Here is a 23,277-nt window from a genome sequence, read left to right on the forward strand (position 1 = left end):
GTGACCATTGCATTACCACCTCCGCCTGGTTCCATTCAAATATATTTTCATGCTGGGCTAAAGATGGACTGAAAGTGGCCTTAGACATCTTATTTTACGTTTCCCAGTGCAGTGACTGAGAAGACTCAGACGCTTTAACACTGTTACAGATGGTGGGAAAATGATGGAACTGACTTTCTGTGGCTTTCTACATGTACAAAAGGATTTGTGAAACTCTGCAGTCTGAATCATTTAATCACTCATCCAGACACCACAAAACTGTATTTTTGAGGTGACATAAGTGCCAAAGTATATGCTGTCTTCTTATACCTGCTGGTTTAATGATCAGAAAAGTGCACACACTCTGTCAGTGGACTCTACTATCAGGAGATCTAAACATATTTATATACAGTCAACAGATTTTCACTTATTTTATCAGTCAATCCCTCTTACAGAGGCTATTCTACAATGTGACAGCCTTAAAAGAAAATAAGCCACCACAACTCCACTGAGATGTAATATATTGTGTGAATGTTTTATGTAAATGCATAAAGAATCAGCTCAGAGAGATCCAGCTACAGCAATCCTAAAGCAAAGGAGTAGGAACGGGTCATTGGTGATGGTGTTAATCATTGTTCTGCTTTTAAACAGTATCGAGAGCACAAAGGCCCAATCAAGTGCAGACGAGGCAACGGAGCAACTGAATGCTGTTTGTCCTTTGAGCAAGTGCTTCCTGAAGCAAGGGGACTGCTTGGATTCACAAACATATATGATAGAGCAACTGGTCAATAAAGAGAGGGTTTTGAAAATGGCTCCCAAAATGAGTTAATGAAGAAGAGAAATTCTGCAAATCTGACTCCCTGAAAAATTTCCTCTCTTTCCTTTATTCAAGCAATGTTAATTCAAATTCCCATTCAGGCTCATACTTGAGCAATAATCACTGTTTTCATCAGGACCAGTGATGCTGGGCCTTGAGATTAAATAATGGGGCAAATAAATCAGCGTTGTAATTAGGCAAACTGTAGTGCAAAAAAGACTGGAGCTCCACTGCTCTCTGCAATGGCTTCAGTGGTTTCTGTGAGTAGATCTTAAAAATTCAAATGTTATTCTTGTAGTACACACTGTCAAGCTTGATGCCAAACCTTTGGTGTGCAGAGACAATAGCAGCACATTAGACTGAATGTAGAAGCCGCAGCTTTGTAAATTACAGTGAAATAGGTGTTGTATTGGTCCTGTCTGTCCTGCTTTTAAGAGTGGTTCTGTGAAACACTCAACTACAATCTGATCTGATCTGATTAAAGGGTAAGAGTTGACCTGACTGACTTATTTCTAGGATTTTTCAATTTTCTTCAAAGTGTAGCCACTAAGTGCCATAATCAGAGCTTGGATCAATTCATAAAGTATTTCACTCATTTACCGCAATAGTAGAATACCAAAAAATCTATATCTTCAAGTTAATTATAAGATCCCAGAATTGAGCAGGAGCTTCAACCCTGGCAACATCCTCTATCTACATTCTGAATAATATGTTTAAACTTTCTGCTAGAGGACAAATTGTGCAACTTTGTAAAGAAACATTCTTTGTAAATAATTAATCATTTATATTGTATTATTGCAACTAATAAACCCCACAAACTTGAAAATGTGTTACCAGATTAAATATTTATGACTAAATGCAAAACAGTGAAAGTCAAAGTTTGGGAAAAGCACGTGACCTGAAGAGATTTGAAGCTAATGTATTTGATTAGTTTGATTGACAGCTGTGCATGAATGACAGCCTCTTCTGCAGTGAAGGGCAGAGCTGAAGCACAGCAGAGAAGGAGGAGAGAGAACCTGCAAGTTTATTCGTCTAGTCTAGTCTTGTTATATTTTGACAAATTTAGTGTAATTGTTCTCAGCAATATAAATAGTTAGTGCCTTACTGGCAGATTGGCAGATTCTGTGAGCTACAGATGAAAGACAGGTGACCCCTTGCTTTGATTTTAGAGTCTAGATGAAGGAATTTAAATTAACAGAAATTTATCATGTTAATACGATTAATTTATCTGCTTAATCTTTTTTTTTTTTTTTAAAAGCATTTTTTCAATAAAGTGAGCGGTGGAACAGTTTATAGAAGTAACACTGATCAGTAAAGGAGATTTTTTTCACATTTTGTGAACTTTAAATAGTCATAATTTTTTAATAAAACATTAGTTACTTAAAAACTCTGAATGAATACTGATTTAATGTGGTATTGGTATGGAGGAAGTGAAAGTTGGCTTGAGACAACTTCAGCAGACCTCCTGCTGAAGTGGCAGCCAAACTTTCCAAGAAACCCCCCCCCCAGTTCTGGTCCCCTGTTCCCGTCGTTTTGGTCTGTCCCGTCATGGGAGGTTTTGACTCACGGTACTGACAACCTTATTATGCGGCACACTTATTATTGATATTACGCCGCAGAGGCGCGGTTGCCATGGTCACCGAGCGAGAGACATTTAATTTTCTCTCCTCCATCATCATTATCTATGAGGCCATCTGTTGTGGAAAATGAATTCAGCCTCATTTGCATGACTGATAAGCACATTCTTTATCTGTCCCACAGAAGGTCATATGCCATGGATTTGGGGACTTGAGAGAGAGAAAGAGAGTGAGAGGGTGAAATGATGCGTGGTTTTACCTCTCTGAATGAGGTAAATGGGGTGTAGGTGTGTGTTTGAGTGTTTATCGGAGCTTGGATGTGTGCATGTGTCTGCATAATGCCTGAACATGTAATGTTTATGTATGCCCTTATGCCATGCCTTTGTTCTAGTGTGGGTTATTTGGAATTTACATAAGAATGTGGCTGTGCGTATTTGTGTAAGTATGCACCATCGTGACTGCGTGTAGTATTTTTGTGTATGTCTGTTGGTGTATTATACTTTCAGAATTTCTTAGAGCTGTAAATCTTTGCTTGCCTTCTGATTTGATTAAGATTACAATCTAAAGATGCATCTCATCTTTAGTTTTTTAATGGGAAGTCTTTGAGATGAAATATATAATCTGCCTTTTTATTTGTTCGCCTTATGTTTATCTTATCTTTCTGTTTATTTATTTTTTTCTTTTCTTAAGTACTAAATTTTCAAATGATATTGCAACATTCTAAGTTTTCTTTGGGAATAATAAACTATTCATTGCAATGTTGCATCTTTCAGTTACTATAAGACTGCACATAGCTACATTCTCATCAGCAAATATAAGCAGTATATGATTAGTCTTAAATTTATTTTTATTTAGGTCTTTCAGAAATTAGGCAGCTGTCTTTAATCAACAGAACTGAGAAATAAAATAAGACGCTGTTTGGCCTTTTAATTCCACTGTCCTGCATTTGGTTCAGCCTGTTCAGAATCAACCAAGTGGCGACCAAACATATACGTTTAGGTTTGAAAAGTAGGTTTTCGTCCTCTGACCGTAGCTGGGAACTAGATGAGAATTCAAACTATGTTTTACACATTTAACTTTGTAAGTGCTAAACATTACAATAGTATAACCGCTTAAATGAAGTAGGATTAAGTCTGGCAAGTATAGAGATGAGTGTAGGCATGATTTTCAGATTTAGAGTTGAAACTCCTTACAAATATAGCTCTGCAAACTCAGTATGTGTGTGTTAGTGTGTTTATCCCCTGAAGCCATGGTTGTGTGCTGCTGCTGTGTGTATATGTGTGTTCAGGTAAGCAGGCTCCCTGTGGGTTTGTGTGTGTTCTGGTCTTTCATGTCTGGCACATTTGTCATCCCATTCCAAAGACCCAAGTGCCTGTCTCTAACACACACACACACACACACATGCGCGCACTGTACATAAGTAGGCTGAGGCTTGTTATTCCTCCTTTTTCTTACTCCCAGTACACCAGCAATACAACCTCTCCTCCCTTATACACCTTTCTCTTTCTCATCCTCCTCTTCCCCATCACCTCACGTGCTCTCCTCCCTCAGTCCCACTGAACAACAAGCCCTCACCTTCTCCAGCGCTATCATCTCAAGTCCCAAAACACACAGATCGCCTTCCTCCTCCTCCTCTGGCTCCCTGGCACTCGCTTGCTTCCACTCTGCAGCACCAACACCTTTAACCTCAACAACATCCTTCTTCAGTGCTGTACTGCAGCTTTCCCTTCATTTCTTCCACTCATTCTTCAGTTGAGACGGGATGTTGCATCTTTTTTTTTAATTTTGGAAAAGCATTTGTATGCCTATGTTAAGTGTATGTGGGTTTTATAAAAAGCAGTTCATACCCCTTAATAATGAGACGCATTGGTTAATTGATGGTTTAAAATTGGTCTGCAAATATTCCAAGCACTTTGAATTTCCAGTGAACAGTTTGACTCAAGAACATTGACATTATTGACATTCAAATCTGAAAATGCTATCTAATCTTAATGTTTTACTCGATTAACAAATTTTCAAGTATAGTTATACTTTTAAGAGCATCAGACAGTTTTACTTTCAGAGCAAAAACTGTGTTACCATATAACATTGTTCAGGATGCTTTGACCAAAACACACATCAGCAGATGAAGTTTGTTGTCAGTGCAGTGGAAGATTTTAAAAGTTTACACATTTCAAAAATAGTTTCCAAGGTCATGAATTAATTGTTGAGTCCATACTGTTAGTTTGCTGAATCAATACTGCACCTGAACTCCAGCAACTTCTACAGTTGGTATGAAAACATCAGCAAGGCTCTAAGTTTTCTCTGAAAAACAAAAAAACTTTATAATTTCCAGAAAATGTATTTTCTGCAATTTCCTAATCACTTAAAATGAACATAAATCATAATATCACTATTTTTTTTTACTGAAAAATGTTTTAAATGAGTTTTTCTGAACAGACAATACTGTCCTTTAAAAATCAGTAATTTTTTTGGGGGGGGGGGGGGGGGGGAGGGTATACTACAATACATTTCCCTTCCTCAGTTCTGCACCATGATACAGTTTCCGTTGTGCTCCAGATGATGTTTCCACTCACACACTTTTGCGACGTGACAATCTAATGATATCGAATGATGCCGCTCTTATCGAGGGAAACAATGCCACATCAGGGGCAAGGAGAGGTTTGTGTTAAATCCCCAACTTCGCTCTCACCTGCTAATGTTACTGTTCGGAGTTTAAAGTACAGATCAGGTTAAAATGTTTAATTGTACATGGTTGGGGTTTGAAAACTATACATTAACACCGACTCATTGGCTATAGGTCCTGTCATGTCATGCTGTTCTGATGTCTTCAGTACCAAGAAGCAGAGTAAAACAGGAGGCTAAAATCAGTTAGGCTTTTGGCAATCGTCTTTAGTGGAGAGAATTCTTTTAATACTGCTCACAGGGTCATACAGCTTGCAACCCAAAGATGTGAGACAAAGAACAGAGGAGCCAGTTCCTTTTTATACCAAGATGTACATGCAGAGCAACACATCCGTCCCCAGGTTCTGCTTTTCAACATATGGTTTCTTTAAAGGTCTCTTAGACTTTCTCTTGCTTGACTGACCATATATCGCAGCGTTATACCATCTCAGTGTGGTATAAAACTGATATTAAACTTTTAGTATTAATCAGGTCTGGTTTCACCAAACATACTCTCACAAAACCCCTGCCGACTAAAACATTGACATCTTTCTAGTTAAAGCAAGAAAACGCGTTGCATGCCGTGTGTAGGCATTTTGTTGAGCATGAGTAAACGATGAATTGCTTGTCCTTACTGAAAGTAAACTCTGATGCATAAGTGAAGCATTGAGGATTAAGGATTAAAGGAGAGCTGCACTTGTGTTTGTGAATGCATGCACATGTCACCTAACATAGTCTTAGAGAAGTTTGCGAGACCTGGGACATGAATTTTTCCTTTCAATTCTGTGGACACAAGAATAATTCTATATAGAAATATAGTCTTGTGGCATTCTATGATACTATTACAAAAGGAGAGTTCACCAGTTTAGAAAAACAGAAAAGAAATATGTTTTTGCATAGAACATACTTTTCATTTTTGGCAAGAGCTTATTACAATGTAAGAAGATGCACAACAGTTCTATCGATGTCCGCTGAGAACGATGCTTGTAAAAGTAAGCTTATTTTTCAACGACTATTTTGACCTCTTTCTAATCTATACTTCAGGCGCTCCCCTTGCCGGATCAGCCACTTTTCACAGCAGCCATTTTGACTTCTCACAGCAGGTAATGTGCAGGCTGAATTCTTCATTATTTCGTTCCTTAAAGTGTCCCAGTAAGTCATGAAAGGGAACCTGCATGCTCAAAAACAAAAAGGCTCTCCCTGATATGCTTACGGACTGTGATAAGTCAAATTTTTGTATTTGATGGAAAAAAGACATAAAGCTTTATCAAATTTAAAAACTCAAGCAAAACACAAGTATATTGAAATTGTACTTGGTTTGTGTTTGTGTTGATAATATTTAAATTTCTGACTTCAGCCAAAATGAGCTTATATTCTTGGAAACTGCAAATTCTCAAAAAATTATCAATAAAAACGCACATCAAACCTGTGAATTGTGCTATCTCCACTGATTAAAAGTGACAATTGTATTTTATCTGGAGATACGTAGAGTATATTGGCCGAACATCAGCATAAGCCTCTCAGGAAATATAATGACATCAACTGCTGGTAGTTGTTGATATTCTTCTGGTGCATCCTGTTCTCTTTGTTTTGCCCTGAACATTTCATTGTTTCCCGACAAAAAACACTGGTACCGCTGTACCAGTGCCATATTTTCAAAATCTACAATGGCTCAGAGTTTCACAATTGGTGCATCCATTCAACTGAGAGATCTCAGTATTGTAACAGTTAGCACTTCACTGCTATACTGTTCTTACTTTTCTGATACCGGAGTTTCATTTTGTAACTGCTTGGACACTTAGCTCCGTCTAGTATTCTCGGTGCATTGCGATTCTTTAAATTATCCACTCTTTCTTCCACTCGTTGTGCACATTTCTCCTGCTTGTTTATTTAAGGACGTGGAGTAAATTAATTGTGTTTGATTGGCATTAACATAGTCAAATAAGAATTTGAATTTGGTAATATTGAACGCCCTAAGGGCATCTGTGTCCCAACCCACAAGAGTACTTATCATGCCTTCCTCAGCCGCCTGGCAGCATTGTTGGAGACAGCAGTGCTTGTTGGTTGAGTAAAATACAGCTGCATGGCATTTGATTTATTTACTGTTTCAAGAGATGTCTTCACAATGTGCCTCATATGCATGTATTCTCGATTTAAGGGGTGCAGCATATGCCCGTGTTTTTGAAGGCACGTCTGAATATGATATATAAAAACTGATTTATTTGAAAATGTTATTGCTTATCTCTGCTTTATGAGGAGTCCTCAGTATGTTCTTGTGCCCGGCGGGGCTGCTGCATTTTCAGCTGATTCCATCCCACACGGGGAAAATGAATGAATTAGCACCTCTTGTCCGGTAAGAAATGGACCTAATTTATAATCTAATTATGATGATGTCTCAGGGATCAAATTAGCATCCTCTGTGTTTGCATATCTGAGTAAATATGGAAATCATCACGTCGTTATTCCCATTTTCATTCACACAAGAATGCACATGAATGTCACCCTCTTTATGGTTTGAGCATGATTATATTGTAAGCGCTGTTCTCCTGTTTGCGAGCTGTGCTCAGCATTGAACACATGGCTACAACTAGCCTGTTTCAATACTCATTCATCTTCTCCACTCTCAGTCCTGGTGCTCAGCCAGCCTCGAAGCCTGGAATGTAGGGAAAAGTGTTAATTAACAAGAAGCCAGCGATCAGCCTGAGACTTCTTTTAAGTTTGCTTCCTGTATCCCTCTCAGCTCTCTGAATGATCCCAGGCCAAATAATGTGCACCGAACCACGAGTGGAGCTCATTTAGCCCTTTTAAAGGCACAAATTTGTACCTTTCCCATTTGAAATGAATGCACTGCACATGTTCCACATGGCTCACTATCCTCTCCATCCCTCCTCTGTTCTCCTTGTCTTTCCTCTCCCTCCCTCCCCTCATCTCAGCCCAGGGCCCGTGGGAAGATCTGACTCTGGGAGCAGACAGTCTGCAGCCTTGAATAAATGTATAAGAGGGAGATGGGGAAGGGAGGGCACATTAGCAGGCAGAGGGAGAGCAGGGGCGGGAGGGAGAACATACTGAGTGTTGGAGGACATACATGCAGAGCCAGATAGAGGAGGGAAGCAGATCAGCTTGTAGGACTAAGAACAGCTTCATTCAACTGTCTCTCCTCCCAGCACAAACACATGCTCATACACACTCCCATCCTTCCTCCCTGACACACACACACACACACACACAGCTGCTTTAGGGTATACCAGTCGACTTTGGCAGTCCTCTCCTCTTTGTTGTTTTTGCTACTGGTTAGTCTCAGCAGCAGCACGGCGTGCTCCTCTATCGCTGTGTGCGTGCGTGTGTGTGTGGAGTCTGCGAGGCGGTGTGTGAAGGATGCCACTGGCAGTACCCGGGTAAGTCAGCTTCCTCTCTCTTTCTGCAAGCCTTTCTTTCTTTCTTTTTGTTCTCTCTGATCTGCAGTCTCTCCATCTCGCCTGGGATTCTCGCCTCTCTCCTCCTCCCGTGCTCATCCCTCTCTCGGTCTGCGTTACGCCGTCTCCTCCTGACTGCGCTCTCGCCATCCCTGCTCCTCTCTCTCTCTCTCTCCAGGCTGCGCCTCATTGGTGTGTCCTGATTCTCTTTTTTTTCCATTAGGCTCCCGGCCCATTGGTCGTCTGCCTTCTAACCATTATCTCTGCTCCTCCACCCCTCTGTCATCCTCTCTGCCTTCGCTCTGCTTCCTTCTCTCAGTCATCTCTCAAGTCGTAAAGATGATTTGTATGCAGGAGGAGAGCAGAACTTTGCAGTGAGCTCAGTAAGGGAATTGGGGAAAAAATTAGACTGAAATACTGAAAATAGGAGAGGAAGTGCATTGTGGACATCAGGAGGGAAAGTTTGAAAAGACGACTGCAGTTGGTAGGTAACTTGTGCCTGTTTATTGCATCCTGTGTCCTTGCTGTTTTGCTGATTGAGACTGATTTACAAAACTTGCTTTTGAATTCTCCACAGTGTTTGTTCTTCTATTGTTAGACATTGGAAAGAATTAGCTGGCTTTGTTTATTTCTCTTTTAATCATGTTGCTCTGGGCGGGCTAATGTCACATTTATGCTGAACTGCTTTTGAAAATAGTTGTTTTCTCTTCTTAGGAATTAGAACTACACTTGTTCTTCTTTAATGAATTTGTACTTTTCTAATAGTACTCATTTAAAAGTTTGTTCTAGAAGTTATGTCCTTCTACATTGTGTAATGCTGCGCTGCAAACTTGAGCTTAAATTTCATCACCCTACTTTTGTAAAGCTACAAAATAATCTACATTGAAGTTCTCAAATGGCTGGGTTTGATTTTAAAATTTTGCCCTTTTTTAAGTACTTTCATTGTTATAATTATACTTTCATTATTGGTCAAATATATTGTTTTTTTGTCCTTCTGTCACTCTTACATTTCGGAGGTAATGTGCCAGAGAAAAACAAGATGCAGTGGAAATAAAAACAGAAGAGACTGTAGGAGAGGAAAGAGAGAATTTAAAGTTGGAGTAGAGTTTCAACTTCAAATACGCTAACTCTCTGGTTGAGTTGCATTCTTACAGTCACTCATGCCCAGCAGTCCCTTCGCTCTTTCCTTCATTCTACAAAAAGCATTTTTCTAGTTTGCATGTAAGAAAAAACAAAGTAGATGTTGTTGTGTGTGTGCCTTTGTGTGCTCCCGTGGGTGGCATTTACTGTGGTATACACACAACAGAAGGCAGATGCACCACAACATGCTTCATTCTGTCAAGAAAAACAAAGCTCAGAGACAAAGTGTACTACTCTCCGTCGCCAAAAATGCGTCAGAATGAATGTTTCTCATGTCAACAAATGATGGAGACATTGTTTGATCACATCTGGGGATACTGTGAGGAACCATAACTGTATTTTCTTAGATCTTAGATTTTTCTTATCAGTTTAAATTAACCTTCTTCAAGTAGGTGCAGTTGAAGTTTTTATTACACAGAGTTGTTGCTTACAGATTTAAACTGTGGTGAAAACAGCCATTCCGTCCCTTTGCATTTCCCATTTTATTGCTTAAGCACAGCTCGTGTCACTCAGTAAGAATGGTTACTCTGTTTTTAAGTTTCCTTGAGTCCCCTGCATCTGTATGTGGAGGTTGTGTCAAAGCGATTGAGACGAGCTGCTTGGCATGAGGTGAAGCCGTGTTCTCCGGGATGTTCCTTAAGCTGCAAGAGGAAGGAGATGTCTTGCTTGTTAGAGGAGACTTGTGTTGATGTTCTGTGTGTGTGGGTGTGTGTGTGTGTGTGCTTGCGTGCATGCGCCACCGCGGTGCTTGATGTGCTTTGCTGAGCGAGCCGAGGACAGGGAGACGGCTGAATGTGATTAAATTATAGAGGGAAAGCACACTACCTGGGTCTTACTGAGACCAATGTTGTGGGAACCCCCGCCTCTTTCTCTTCCTCCTCCCTCACATCGTTCCTCTCATCTCTCTCACCGGGGAACGAGAGCAGAAGGACCCAGCCCCTCTTAATCACAACAGTCTAGTCAGAGCTGGAGGCGAGAGGAAATTGGGTGTTGATGGGATTGCTGAATATGGACTGTTGGGTCATAAGATGCACTGTACATGTGTACTGTAATGTGCGGTAGCTTCCCTCTGCATCCAAGCTCAGATATCTTCTTTGTGTTAAATTGCTATTGTAAATTGTTAAGATTCATCTTCTTTAAATTGAAATACAGTATCATAATGTGACAAAACATATCAAACTGCAGCTATTTCCAAATCATGTTCATTTAGAAATGCAGAGTTTAGAGGATGAATGGGTTTGGATCTTTTCTCCAGCTTCGCCTGGGAGATACTGTATGTCCCTTATTCTTTGGCAGTCTAATGAATGAGGCGCAAAAAGCCTCCTGGGGATCCCCTTCATGATGGGTGGGTCAGGAGGTGAGGGGCAGCCATGTGCTAATATTAGTCTCCGTGTTTAGTGACTGAATCCCACATTGTCACGCTATGTTATTAGCATGATTGGGTACCATTTAGTGGGATTTTGTAATCATGCTACAGAGTCTGTGTTGGTCACCAATCATGAAAATATTCAAACGTGCATTCATTGAGATATTTTTTTTCTTTTACTTAATGTTTAAAAACATGTTTACTGCAAATATGTGTTTCTTTAAATTTGTATTGCTCTTGACATTGTCAAGGCAAAAATAGATGGTGATGTTGTTCTTTACTGAAAAAAAAGGGAGAATTGTAGTTGAATTTCCAGATGAATTCAAGCAAAATAGAGAATCAAGTGGAAAGCCAGTGGGAGATCACAACATCATCCATTTCTCTGGGGTTTAGTGCATCGGCTGAGATGAGCATGATCCTCAAATACCCTCTTTGTCAGGATATTTGTGCTTGCATTTAAAAAGGTAGCAGCAACTGATATCAGAGAGGATACAAGACAAAGAAATGTGGACATTAAGCACTTCATTGCCTTTGTTTAATTTTTGTAATACAAAAACTGTAGACCATTCAGCAGGTGAAGATGATTTAGTCTGGAATAACATCCCTAAACACACTAAGAAACTATGACCAATCTCTCAGAATAAGTGTTGAACTGGATGCGGTTCCCAGTTGTGCTACTTTCTGCTCAACCTCCCCCTGAGTACAAAGCAGATGACCATGAATCCCTGCAGTGAGGGCCAAGAAATGCTTACAGGATAGCCAGTTAACATAGCCTGTACTGGATTTGAGATCATAGATTTAGTTTAAACTGCCACCACAAATATATCTATATATTTTTATTTCCTTTATTAACTTATACAAAGACAAGAAGCACGAGCCTGCAGCTGCATCGTGAATTTGTGTCTTTGTGAATGTTTGCGAAGACACTGAAGGGAATCAATGTGATCTTCCAATCAGTCTCAGTGACATGGTCAGGCCGGGGTGCAGAGGGGAATGATCTATTTGAGCAGACACATTGTCAATACTGACATCTACTCAGTGTAAGATGTAGCTGCTCCCGTGTCCTTCACACAAGCGTTCCTACTGCTCCTACAGCTTCACACTATTAATTATTATTATATCCATCAGTCCAAATTCCTGATTTGTTGCAGCTCCTGAAAAATTTCGATAGTTTTTCACAACTAAGTTTCTTTAGTTCTGACAGAGATGAAAGGAAAATAGTTTTAAAAAAATCATGCATTTTATAACTGCAAATCAAATAATTATAAAAATCTCAGCCACAGAAATTACAGCCACAAATAATATCTCCATCAATTTATGAATAATTTAACTCCTCTCATGCACAACCAAGTAACTGGAGATAAAATAGTTGTTTTGTTTTTTTTAAATCTCAACTCAGCTCTTTTTAGTTTTTATAAACTAAGTCAAAGGGCTTTTTTGGAGCAAAACAAAGGCACAGGTGTTGAATGCAACTATGTCAAGAAAAAAAAGTATAGAAAATAGTACATATTTATAAGATAATAATTAAATCAAAAAGTAAAACAATTAGAAATGGTAGTCTATAAAGTCTATAAAACACAGAATGGGCATTTAAAAACAGCAACACTCAAAATGGTCAGTCGATTAGATACAAGCGCTTTCCAACAAGGTCTTTAACTTTGTTGTCAGCAATTTGCACTCAGAGTGAAAGCTGGTTCCACAAAAAGGAGCCTGAAAGCTTAAAACTCCACCACCCAGTCAACCTGGAAACTGTGGGAACAGCAAGCTGCCTGGATTCTGAGAACAAGATGCTCTTGTGGGTTGATGGGGAAGAATTAGATCTTTGACATAACATGGACTCTCAGGGTCTTTAAATACATACAACATCAATAAGATGGGAATGTGTATGTCAATTTGCATCAATCACTGCTGAGGGTGGGGTTTACATGTTTTCAGGTTTTAAACTCTAATGTGTGGAATTATGTGGTTGTACTATTTCATCATAATAGGCAGCTGTGATGGCATAGTTGAAATTCAATTTAAAAAAAAAAGAAATATGATATTTTTTGTGTAGAAAAGTAAAAATATAGGTGACAGGTTTATTTCCCCCACAGTAAAATAAAAAAAAAATACAGAGTAGATAGACTTTCATTGCAGGTATTCCTTCAGAGACATCACAGGTGCCCCCCACTACGCACACACACACATTCGTGCTTTTCCTCAGGGAAAACGTGATCTATCTCCTGGCGGGCAGGCCAATTAAAAACCAATCAGGCTGCTTGGAGTGCGCTGGTAATGGGAAAGCCAAGGCAGCGGAGGAAGTGAGGCTGATTAATGGACATTTTCACCTTGTGGCATAACAGCCTCCCACAGGCATCCATCACCGCAGGGGACTTCACTGGCTACACACCTATCTTGAACTGTCTGACATATTGTATAAGTTGCAAATGTCTGAGTGTACGATGATGAGCATAAAGTGCCTGACTAGGCTATAGTAGCTTTATATTAACCTGTCTGATCTGTAGGCCACTGAGATTATTTGATGTATGGCAGCTTCCTGATTATTACAAGTCTGCAGCTCTGGATCTTTTCATGGTTTGACATTAGATGGCATCCCAGACAGAGGCTGTGTTGTTCGGTTAAAAACGGGTGTTTCCCCACAGGATGCGGACGCATTTTCAGCAGCACAGTCAGGATGCTTCTATTGAGGAGGACTGAAAACAGAGAGCCATTGTGAGGTAGCACGCATTCAAAAGAAATGTATTAAACGGTGTGAGTGAGGTTCGTTCCATTTCAGTAGCTGCTGTGACCTACTTCACACAGCCTGGCAGCTAGCTGTAAATAAAGATTTTCATAACCTGGTTTGGCCTTTTCCCATTAGCGGCACAACTGTGCCTTGAAGAAAATTACAAAGAGCTCAGGAGGAGCTGCTCAGAGTACTGCTGTGATATCATCAGAGCAGTGAACTTGAGTCTGCTTGTGTTGTTGTCATATGATCACAATTAGTTTTAGTAGTATATTTAATTTGGTTAAAGCTAATGGTATACATTGGGAGGAAATAATTGATAAAATTCAAACTCCAGCTAGCTCAGTGAGACAGCATTCATCATGCTGTATGGCCATTTATACTCGGCCTGTCACAGATGTTGCATATCATATAATCGCTGTTCTCATTTGTGTGTAATAATTCACCCTCATATAATCTGTTTGAATAAATAGAGTTAATGCCATTTCCACATGTCCTCTGATATAAAGATTCCGTGATATGACACCAGAGTGCCACTGTGGATACATTTTGGTCTTTCACCAGTCATTAGACTTGCAGCAAAAGGTGGTGTTTAAATGTGCTTATACCAAATCTAAACAATATAGATATATCCAACTTTCTTCCTCACAGCTCCTTTTAGGCTAATGCAGTCGTAATAATGGCAAAATATAAGGAAAAATAGACAATTGAATTGACAATTTCATGATTAACATGACAATCGTCTGCATTTTTGATATTTTTTTTTTACTCGAGCAGGGAAGTTTCATTACATTTTCAAGTCATGCAGACTTTTTTTTAAACACGTGTCATGAATATTCATGTATAATTCATGAAAATGCTGTGATGGGAACCAGGATATTAACATTAAATGATCACAGTTTGGACTAACGAAAGCATAACTGCAAGTCATCTTTACTTTATGAGGTCGAATACATTTTTTTACTTTTAACTTGGTAAGTTAGCAAAAGTTTCACAATTTCATCGACACCTTCTGACCTTTTGTTTCTCTGAACAATGATAACATGAGTCAGAAAAGTTGCAGTGATAACAACACCCGCCTCCTCCCTAATGATGCTATCATTGCAGCGTCATCACTGAAAGTAAAACGGGAACCTCAATTCTTGGGGTCAAAGATGCAGAGATCAGCCATAGTGTATGATATAATAAAGCAAAGAATGAAAGAGAGATAATTGGAATTAAAAAAGAGGACCAGGCCAGTCTATATGAAAGTGGTGTGATATTGGAAAATGATTACCAAACAGGCATCCATTATTCAACAGGGCAATCAGGGAGGGCACAGTCTCTTTATTTATGCGAGTGCTGTAAATCAGATTTGTCGGTTTTGATCACTCTAAAATCTCCTAGTCGCACGCGGGCAATATTGGCTGAATATTACTCTGTCTAATGGGTAATTGATGACGACATGTGACACCGGTCGAAACGAATGGACAGCCTGAGGAGTTGGGGAGGGGGGGTGGCTAAAGGTGTTCAGACAGGAGTTGATTATTGAATGTAGTGTTGCACAGAGCAGGAATATCACAGGCTCCTCATATGCAGCCGTCAGCTTGGTTCCCCTGTGGGGGCTTTGATTTTAAAAACAGAATGGATATAAATCTATTCCTGAAGAGGGCATCGTGTTACCCTGTATTTGTTTTAATCTGGACCCACTGCTGAAGACAGTGAATGAGCCAGTTTGATGCGATCATACTATTTTCAGTTTTGAGTTTTTTAAATTCGTATTTATGGTTCGTCTGAAAGTAGTGCAGTTAATTGAAAATTTAAATCAATGCGGCTGATTTGTGGAGCTTGAGCAAGCATGCACTTGTGTGTATGCAAATTAATGAATTTGTGATTGTTTTATGCATGGCTGTGTGTGCGAGTGCTGCCACGTCGGGAGGCAGGAAGACATGATGTGCTCTGAGTCGTTGCGTCTCTGTGAGGGTGGCCTGACCTCTGCCTTCAGCTTCGCTTCACAGGAAAGCAGCAAATGAGAGGTGTCATTGCATGACAGCAGCACAGCCCCTCTTTAGGACTGATGGCCCCTCGAATGCACACAGACGCACACATGCAACACCAAGTGTGCAGATGGGGGCAGGCGTATTTGCACACATTCATGCAAATATGCAAGTTGAGGCTTGCAGCAGTTTGAACATGAACAGACATAGATGCATAAATATTGACACATGCAGACTTCCACAGCCCAGATCAATAGCTTTGTTTCGTGAACATACAGCTTTTGTTTGGGCAACAATGATTTAGATTCAATTTTCCCCACTTAGTGCTTATGTCTAGCTTTGACTAGCTTAGAAAATCAAACTCTGAGGCAAACAGGATTGTGTCAAACACGCACTTTTGATTTGGCTCCATTGTGCCGGATGGTAGAACGTTCTTCTTTGAATTGAAAGAGCCATTTTAGTTTTGATAATAAAGTTTGTGTGTATGAATTTCAGTCGAATCAATCACTTTGTTTTGAAGTGCAGCTTTTGGGAGCTTTGTTGTGGGGTCACACAGGCAGTTGTCTGTAAATCCATCACATAAAGCCGAGAAAATGCAATCAGTGTTTGTCATCAGAATAATTTGTTTTCTCTTCCCTCAAGACACAGAGTTCGAGTTGAAGTATTTTAGATATAACAGAAGGTATTCTTTTATGGTACATATTTAACGTAACAATAATGATCTCTTTAACACAGTAAATCTGCTGATTGGTATTAATGACACTTCTTTTATATCATCTTTTACATTAACAGGAAGTAACATTTAACAAAAGATTACTATTGAATAAATGAGTACACTGTAAATCCATTTCCAGTTAGAGCACATGCACATATACAGAGTTTATAAATGCAGACAACATGGAGTTCATGTCCATCTTTTCGTTAATGCTGGTAATTACACTTGAAACTCGACAGACATGTGTTCCATCGTGTAAATGAGCTCAGCGTTTTGTTCATATTGGACAGTGGTGTTACAAGTGCGTTATACTTCGGTGGTTTCTGTGCTGGTTCAGGGCTGGTGCCAGAGCCAGTTCTAAGTTAGATTTAAATCTTCACAGATCGAAGCAAATCGTTGTCTTAATATCACAGCTCTCAGTTATTAAAGTCATTTTAAACAACAGTTGGTGCTTGTTAGTGCTCATTCTCACTGTATTTATGAACAGCTCTGCAATTGGGATTTTAATATGCTGTTTCGATCAGATCTGTAAGCAACCGACACTGTTTGTGAGCAAAGTTTCAAACGCTGTTTACAAATTCACTTAAAAACGGTGACTCTGTGGCGTTTTGAGCAGCGTTCACAAATTAAACAACAGGAAAATAAGAGGAACACCGAGCTCATGTTTCGTTGCTAATGGGTAGTTTGACGTTTGGACTAGGGAAGCTGGGGATTGAATGCTGACTTTCAGACTGATGGATGAACGCTCTTTCCTTAGCCATGGCCACCCCTAGGCCTCTCTACTTCTCGCGGTAGATGCTGATCTACTACTGATCTGTTGTCCTCTATGTAGAAACAATAAAAGCAGCAAGTACACATCCACCTGCTTCATCCAGTTAATGGTCTTTTTAAACTTTTTAGTGGTGGTATATGGAGGACAGGAGTGGGGGTAAAACTTCAAATGAAAACAGCAGTAATGCTGCATTCCATTAGCCTCTGAAGTCAGAGCTGGGAATGATGTCACACCTGAGTTGTTCCAGCTTCGACTTGGAGGAAGAGTAGGATTTTGTTATTGTTGTGCTCACTGACCAGACTCGCTCTTACTAGCCAGCTCCATCTCATGGCAAAATGTGAAATATTCACAAAAACACAAAACACTACTGTGTAACAGTAGGATGAGACTTACTCAGCAATCCAGGCAAAAAACATTTCCATACGTTATTAGAGCCTGCTTTACTGCAAGCCATGATGTTTTCCTAACCATAAACAAGTAGTGAAACTTCAGGGGATCAGCATGGAACTTTAACTCTGCTCTTCAGTTTATACAGCCATGTGTAGGTCCAATATGTGATCCGTACAATGTCTAAATGGAGACTTTATTGCCTGTTAAATGTGATCTAATAGTTGTTTCATGACTATTTCAAGAAATCAGTGACACTGTGTTTCTTTATAGTTATTTTTATTTGTTAAGTTGCACTTAAAAAAAAACTAACAGAGACAATCGTGAATTAATAGATTTAGTTACCATGACTATTTTGCATTTTGCCATGAGACTAAATTGTTTTAGAAATACAAGCTGATAACAAAGTATCACACTTTATTTTGAACATATAAACTCTGTGGATTTGTGTTTTCTAGTACAGGTTTGATACTACATTATGTAACTAATTTGATTTGATACAGGTTGATGGAAAAACAAAGAACTTGTCTATTACTACAGCTATCACAACTTCTCCTGTGCAGGACTGCATGACTAGATCCCCTGTGAACATGTATAACAGTGTTCTAAACAACTACAAAATGTTCATACTTTATCTCTGGTAGGTGTGATTGAACTAAATTGAATAACTTTTTTATTCCCAAAAATGGAAGTCATTTTTTGTTTTGAAAAGATCATTAAAGATAAAAGCCAGCATATACCTCTGTGTGTACATGACTCCTCTACATCAAAATTTGAGGTGTGCCAGATCTCAAACTAGGGCACATCCACCTGGCCCCTGCAGGCCTGCTCGGACGGGGTCCACTGAAAGTGCTGACAACGCACCTCTGGGTCTTCTGACTAACTTCCCCCAACACGCACAGTAACAGTTGATCCGTCTCTCCTCGTGTGCACGCCACGTCCTCTGCTACCTTTGTCATTTCCTTATATCATCATAGGTTGTCTTTCTCTTTTCTGTCCCTGTACACTCACTCCCTCGCCTTTCTGTCTCCCTCTCTGCTCTCCCTGTCTATCCTTTCGCTCTGGCTATAACTGCGGCGCATCTCTGTTTCATTGTTATCCTGCTCTCTGTAACAGGATTTTCTCTGTCCTTGTGGATGATTAGTTCAAATATAACTGTGAAGGACAGTAGGGGGATGTCGATGCAAGTTTTGTCTTCTCTTCTTCATCGCAGTCCAGTGGTTAACGAGGGGGATGGATCGCATATTTAGTGTTAACAAGGAGGATGCCATCGTTTCTCATTCTCTCTCTCCCTCTACAATTGTGCCACACAGTCCCATGCATAATAAATCAGACTCTCCGTGTCGGCATCGCTCTCTGTATACAGACAAGAAAGTCTTAGTCTAGTGTGATCTGCTGCAAAATGCAGGAGAAATTTGTAGCGGTGCACTCAGAGTCGGATCCTCTCCTCCCTTCTATTCCCTCAATGTATTCAGGTCATTGCCAGGTCTCTGTTAAAACGCTTCTTTGCTTTGCTTCTGTGAGCTCCAGCATCTTGTTCGTTTTACTCAAATCTGTGTACCCTCTGCCCTGAATAAATAGTGCTACACGTTTTACTTCTTTAGTCTTAACCCTCACTGGCGCTCGTGCCCCCGAAAGAAGGCACTGCCCTGCCCCATGTATGTGACCTAATTTTCCTGCTCGGCCCAGCGTTTTCCAATGCGAGTTGTTCCAAAATAGCTTGGCTACAGCAGAGCGTGGCAAACTCATTTCCATCTTGCATAACAGAAACCAAACATTCCCCCCCGACTAAGCTCAAAGGCGAGACGGCACATACTCTCACAGGCTGAATCTCGGCTTCCCACCTCATTGTATGCAGAAGATGGTGAAAACATCATTTTCACCTACTCATTTTTGTCCCACAGTTTTAGCGTTTTATCTGTTAAGTCATTCCTCATTTCTGAACATGTCGAATGAATAGAATATGCAGTTTTTGCGTAGTCAAGAGTAAACACCTTGCCACCTTCCAGGAAACATATTTGAGACAGAGCTTGTACCATGACCTGAAGTATATTTCACAAATCAAAATAACTGCTCAAATGCTGTTTGAAGCCTGTTTCAGGGTGAGCCCTTCATGATATCACAGCAAGATGACATTACAGAACACTATAAGAACCAAACATGCAGTTGGCCCATACCTACTCCCCGTCATTGAATTAGCTTTGGCTGGAGATAATGAGGAGTAGGGGGTTGAGAGAGGAATCATTATTTTACCCAGGGCTGCGGTGCTTCTTAACGGGGTCTGTATGTCGCCTTTGCCAAGCTAATGTAGAGAAATGGAAACAGATGGAAGGCATGATTATTTGATCTGCAAAGAGCTCTTGGTGGGCTTTGTAGTAACCGGACTAGACTGCTTAGAGGCAAGAGAGTAGGTTGTATATGTCTGTGGGTGTGTGTGTGTGTGTGCATGTTAGTATTCTGACTGACGTGCATTTAAAGCGCCTGGGTGTGGGTAGCTTTTGTTTGTGTTTGGAAGCGTGCATGTGTGCGTTTTGTCCATCTGTTCATGCGTTTGAATGCATTGCATAAACCTTTGTGTGTTTATGCACTATTGTTGCTCACTCCAAACATATGGACTTCTAATTCAGATGAGCAATAAGTAGTGATACAGGTAGCAACCTCATTCAGACTTTCACAATGTGTGGATAGCGCAGGTCTCCTGGTTGTGTGCCTGGATTTGTATGCACTGCTTTGCTGCAAGCTACCATATCACAGTCCAGACACACCTGCTTTATACGTGCAACAAAGATATATCTATACATGCACAGACTTCAATGTCAGTGCCTCCTCTCAGAGCAAAAATACCATTTCTAATAAGAAAAATACATAAACTGACACCTATGGCTCTGTACTTTACAACCCACACACTGTCGAAAGAGAATTAGTCAGGGTCTGAATTATTCTATTGATCTTACTGGAATGCTTGAGCTGTCTCAATGCCTCTGTGCACTGTATTCACAGCTGCAGTAGCATGTCCATATACTCTGCAAAGATTGGCCTTGACATGCCGTATACATACGGACTATTACACGCATGTACAAAAACACAGACACAAGCATGTATATAGACAGCACAGACACATGCATGCACTTTGACAGAATATACAGCCTCTCACTTTGTCAAACACGCACACACGGTCTCAGAATGGGGTGCATTATCACATGTGGCTTCCTGTCAGGCGAGGGGTTGGAGGACGTGGCTGGCTGGTGTGTGCGTGCGTGACTGGCGGGCCACACCTGTCAACAGTGCTCCATAGGCGCGGTGGTGATGCTATCTGACAGCCTGGCTGCCACGGAGGATGTGTGTGTGTTTGTGTGTTTCGTGACCGTTTGGATGAGTCACTGTTGTGCCTCCGCTGCCATGTTCCCCAGAGGACCCACTAGTGTCTGACTGGTGGTTTCGTTGTGTGTCTGCATATGTGTGTGTGTTTTTCTTTGGCTGTGTGTTCAGAACATATTAACAGCTGGCCTCTTACTCACACAGTAAACAATCACATTGAACCATCAAATTTTTTTTAGCGATCTAGTCTCTAGTAGTGTGTGCACCGTGCCTCTGCAACACTTTCAAATATGCACTGTGCTGAAACACTCACACTCTCCATCTGCTGTGTGCTTGTATCTGTAACACAGCAATCTGCTTTAATTCATGGCATGTATTTACATTAACGAATAACACCTTTGCCTCTCTGATACAACTCTCATTGTATTGAAAATCAAGTTTCTTTGAACTTAATGTATCAGCCCACTTCACAACATTTCCAGCACAGGACTACTTTCTGGATGCGGCTCCAGAAAGACACCATTCTTCAATCATGGCCGCTGCAGACCCAGCATTATGAAGCAGCTGTACCCTCCAGCGCTCTCAGCAGCACATGCATTTGGCTGAAATATTCAGCCCAGCTCCCAGTGTTACCTTGCATGTATAATTACCGGATATGCTGCCTGCTGCTGATAACTCTCCCAAACAATGTTTGAAGGGGGAAGGCGGCGATGAATTCCCAATGAAGTGTGAAAAAGACTGATTAAAATTTCCGTGGTCAAAAGCCAGCGCTCCAGTGTGTTCTGCTCTCATGGACCAGGGGAGATGGGGAGACAGGCTCTGCAGTTGAGATAGTAAGGTTTTTTTTTTTAAAACATAGCGCTTGGAACAGAATTTTTGGTTTCTATTTTCATCTACAGTGGAAAATATATTGGCAAATCTTTTTATGTTGTGGCTGTTCTGTATGAATGCTCCACCCAGTAAACCGTATTGTAGTACATCGTACCATCATATCAAGTTACAAGGTTTACCTGAGGCCGATCATTAATTTGTAAGGATATCAGAAAGATGACATATGAATGTCTATTCTTATTCTTTCCTTCTTTGTTGGATGATATATCCTGCTAGTCTTCCATTCCTGTTACACAGCCCCCTCATCGTGACTATAAATGTGGGCTTCTGACAGCCCGTTCTCAGAGAAATGTATGAAATGACTGCTCTTCATGTGTCTGTCATACCAACCTACTTGGTTATCAAGGTGTACATATATTCATTCATTTAGAGGAGAGTAGAAACTGGCTTTGATTGTTGTTTTTTAGGTAACATCGGTTCATCCAAACCATATATTTTACTAAATTTGACCTAGTAGTTTTTAGCTTAAACCTAATCAAATCTAGATAGAAAAAAAGTTGCTATGTCCTAAAAAACGGTGAAAAATGGTGAAATAAATAAAAAAGTTTTGAATTTAGGATTCTTACATGCAGTCTGCACTCTTTACCCAAACTTGGAATTTATTGGATTTTTAAAACTCAACTGAGGAAAGCACTAGCAACGAAATGTCATGTTCACACCACAACAACTCATTGACTTTCTGCTGGCAGTAAGCTGCAAGAACTGCAGTTCTTACAAAGTGTAATCATCTTCTACTCAGAAATGTTGTTGATCTAGCTTTGAGTAGAAATGTATTATCTTGTGCCTTTTTTAGAATGACCCTTTGACTTCATTTATCAAATATAACTTGCTCTGTCTTTACCATTACTTGAGTTACTGTTAACTTATTTGAACCATTTAAAGTCATCCCTTACTGTTTGACATAGCCCATTTTTCTGACTCTTTAAAATGATTTTTTTTGGTATACCTGCCTGAGCTATGTTTACCTCTCGCTGTTGGTACTGAATGTTAAGCCAACAGTATGTATGTGTTATACCATTACTTAATTCTTATTATTCTTGCCTCAAGGAAATTAATAAATGCAAAGACATTTTTTTAATCGTTTTCATTTTATCTAGGACATAAAAGGGTACAGACAACTTATCAAGTAAATTTCAGTGCACTGGCAGCCAAATTGGCTTGTTATTAATCCACAAACGTGGTTCTATCTAAAAAATGTTGTCTTACATTTATTTGGACAGTGTTATAGAGTGTTTTTGTGGTGCCAACATACTATGCATCAGCACCGCATAAAGCATAGTTAAAGATATTATGCTAATTTCATATATTACCGTGACATCAGAGTGATATCTCAGTGACATGGACAGTTATGAACTTTTTTTATTCCTATTGTGTTTGATCATATATACAGTGATAATGTATTGAATCTATGTGTGTGTGCATTTGTGTGTACCTATGTGTGAATGTGTAGGCGCCTGGGAGCTTATTTGCAGAGGGGAGGGAGGGATGGATGGATGGATGGCGTCTCATTCGAGGCGTGTGGGCGTCAAGCTCAGGG

The 23,277-nt window shown here is 40.1% G+C and overlaps 2 protein-coding genes across 7 annotated transcripts in view; both read left to right on the forward strand.

Annotated features, from left to right (window-relative positions):
• adi1 (acireductone dioxygenase 1) overlaps positions 1–23,277 on the forward strand; it is a 331,967-nt gene that overhangs the window by 189,456 nt on the left and 119,234 nt on the right. The window lies entirely within an intron of this gene.
• Positions 8,123–23,277, forward strand: part of myt1lb (myelin transcription factor 1-like, b) — a 108,198-nt gene continuing 93,043 nt past the window's right edge. For 5 of the 6 annotated variants that reach the window (XM_072365643.1, XM_072365641.1, XM_072365645.1 and 2 more), the window contains exon 1: positions 8,714–8,934. The gene's annotated coding sequence lies outside the window, so the exon portion shown is untranslated. Of the gene's footprint in view, positions 8,433–8,713; positions 8,935–23,277 lie in introns of those variants that run through there. The other variant, XM_072365642.1, reaches the window with a different exon arrangement.

This window comes from Leuresthes tenuis, unplaced genomic scaffold, assembly GCF_036924035.1.
Source record: "Leuresthes tenuis unplaced genomic scaffold, fLeuTen1.0.hap1 SCAF_15, whole genome shotgun sequence".
In the NCBI taxonomy this organism is placed as follows: Eukaryota; Metazoa; Chordata; class Actinopteri; order Atheriniformes; family Atherinopsidae; genus Leuresthes; species Leuresthes tenuis.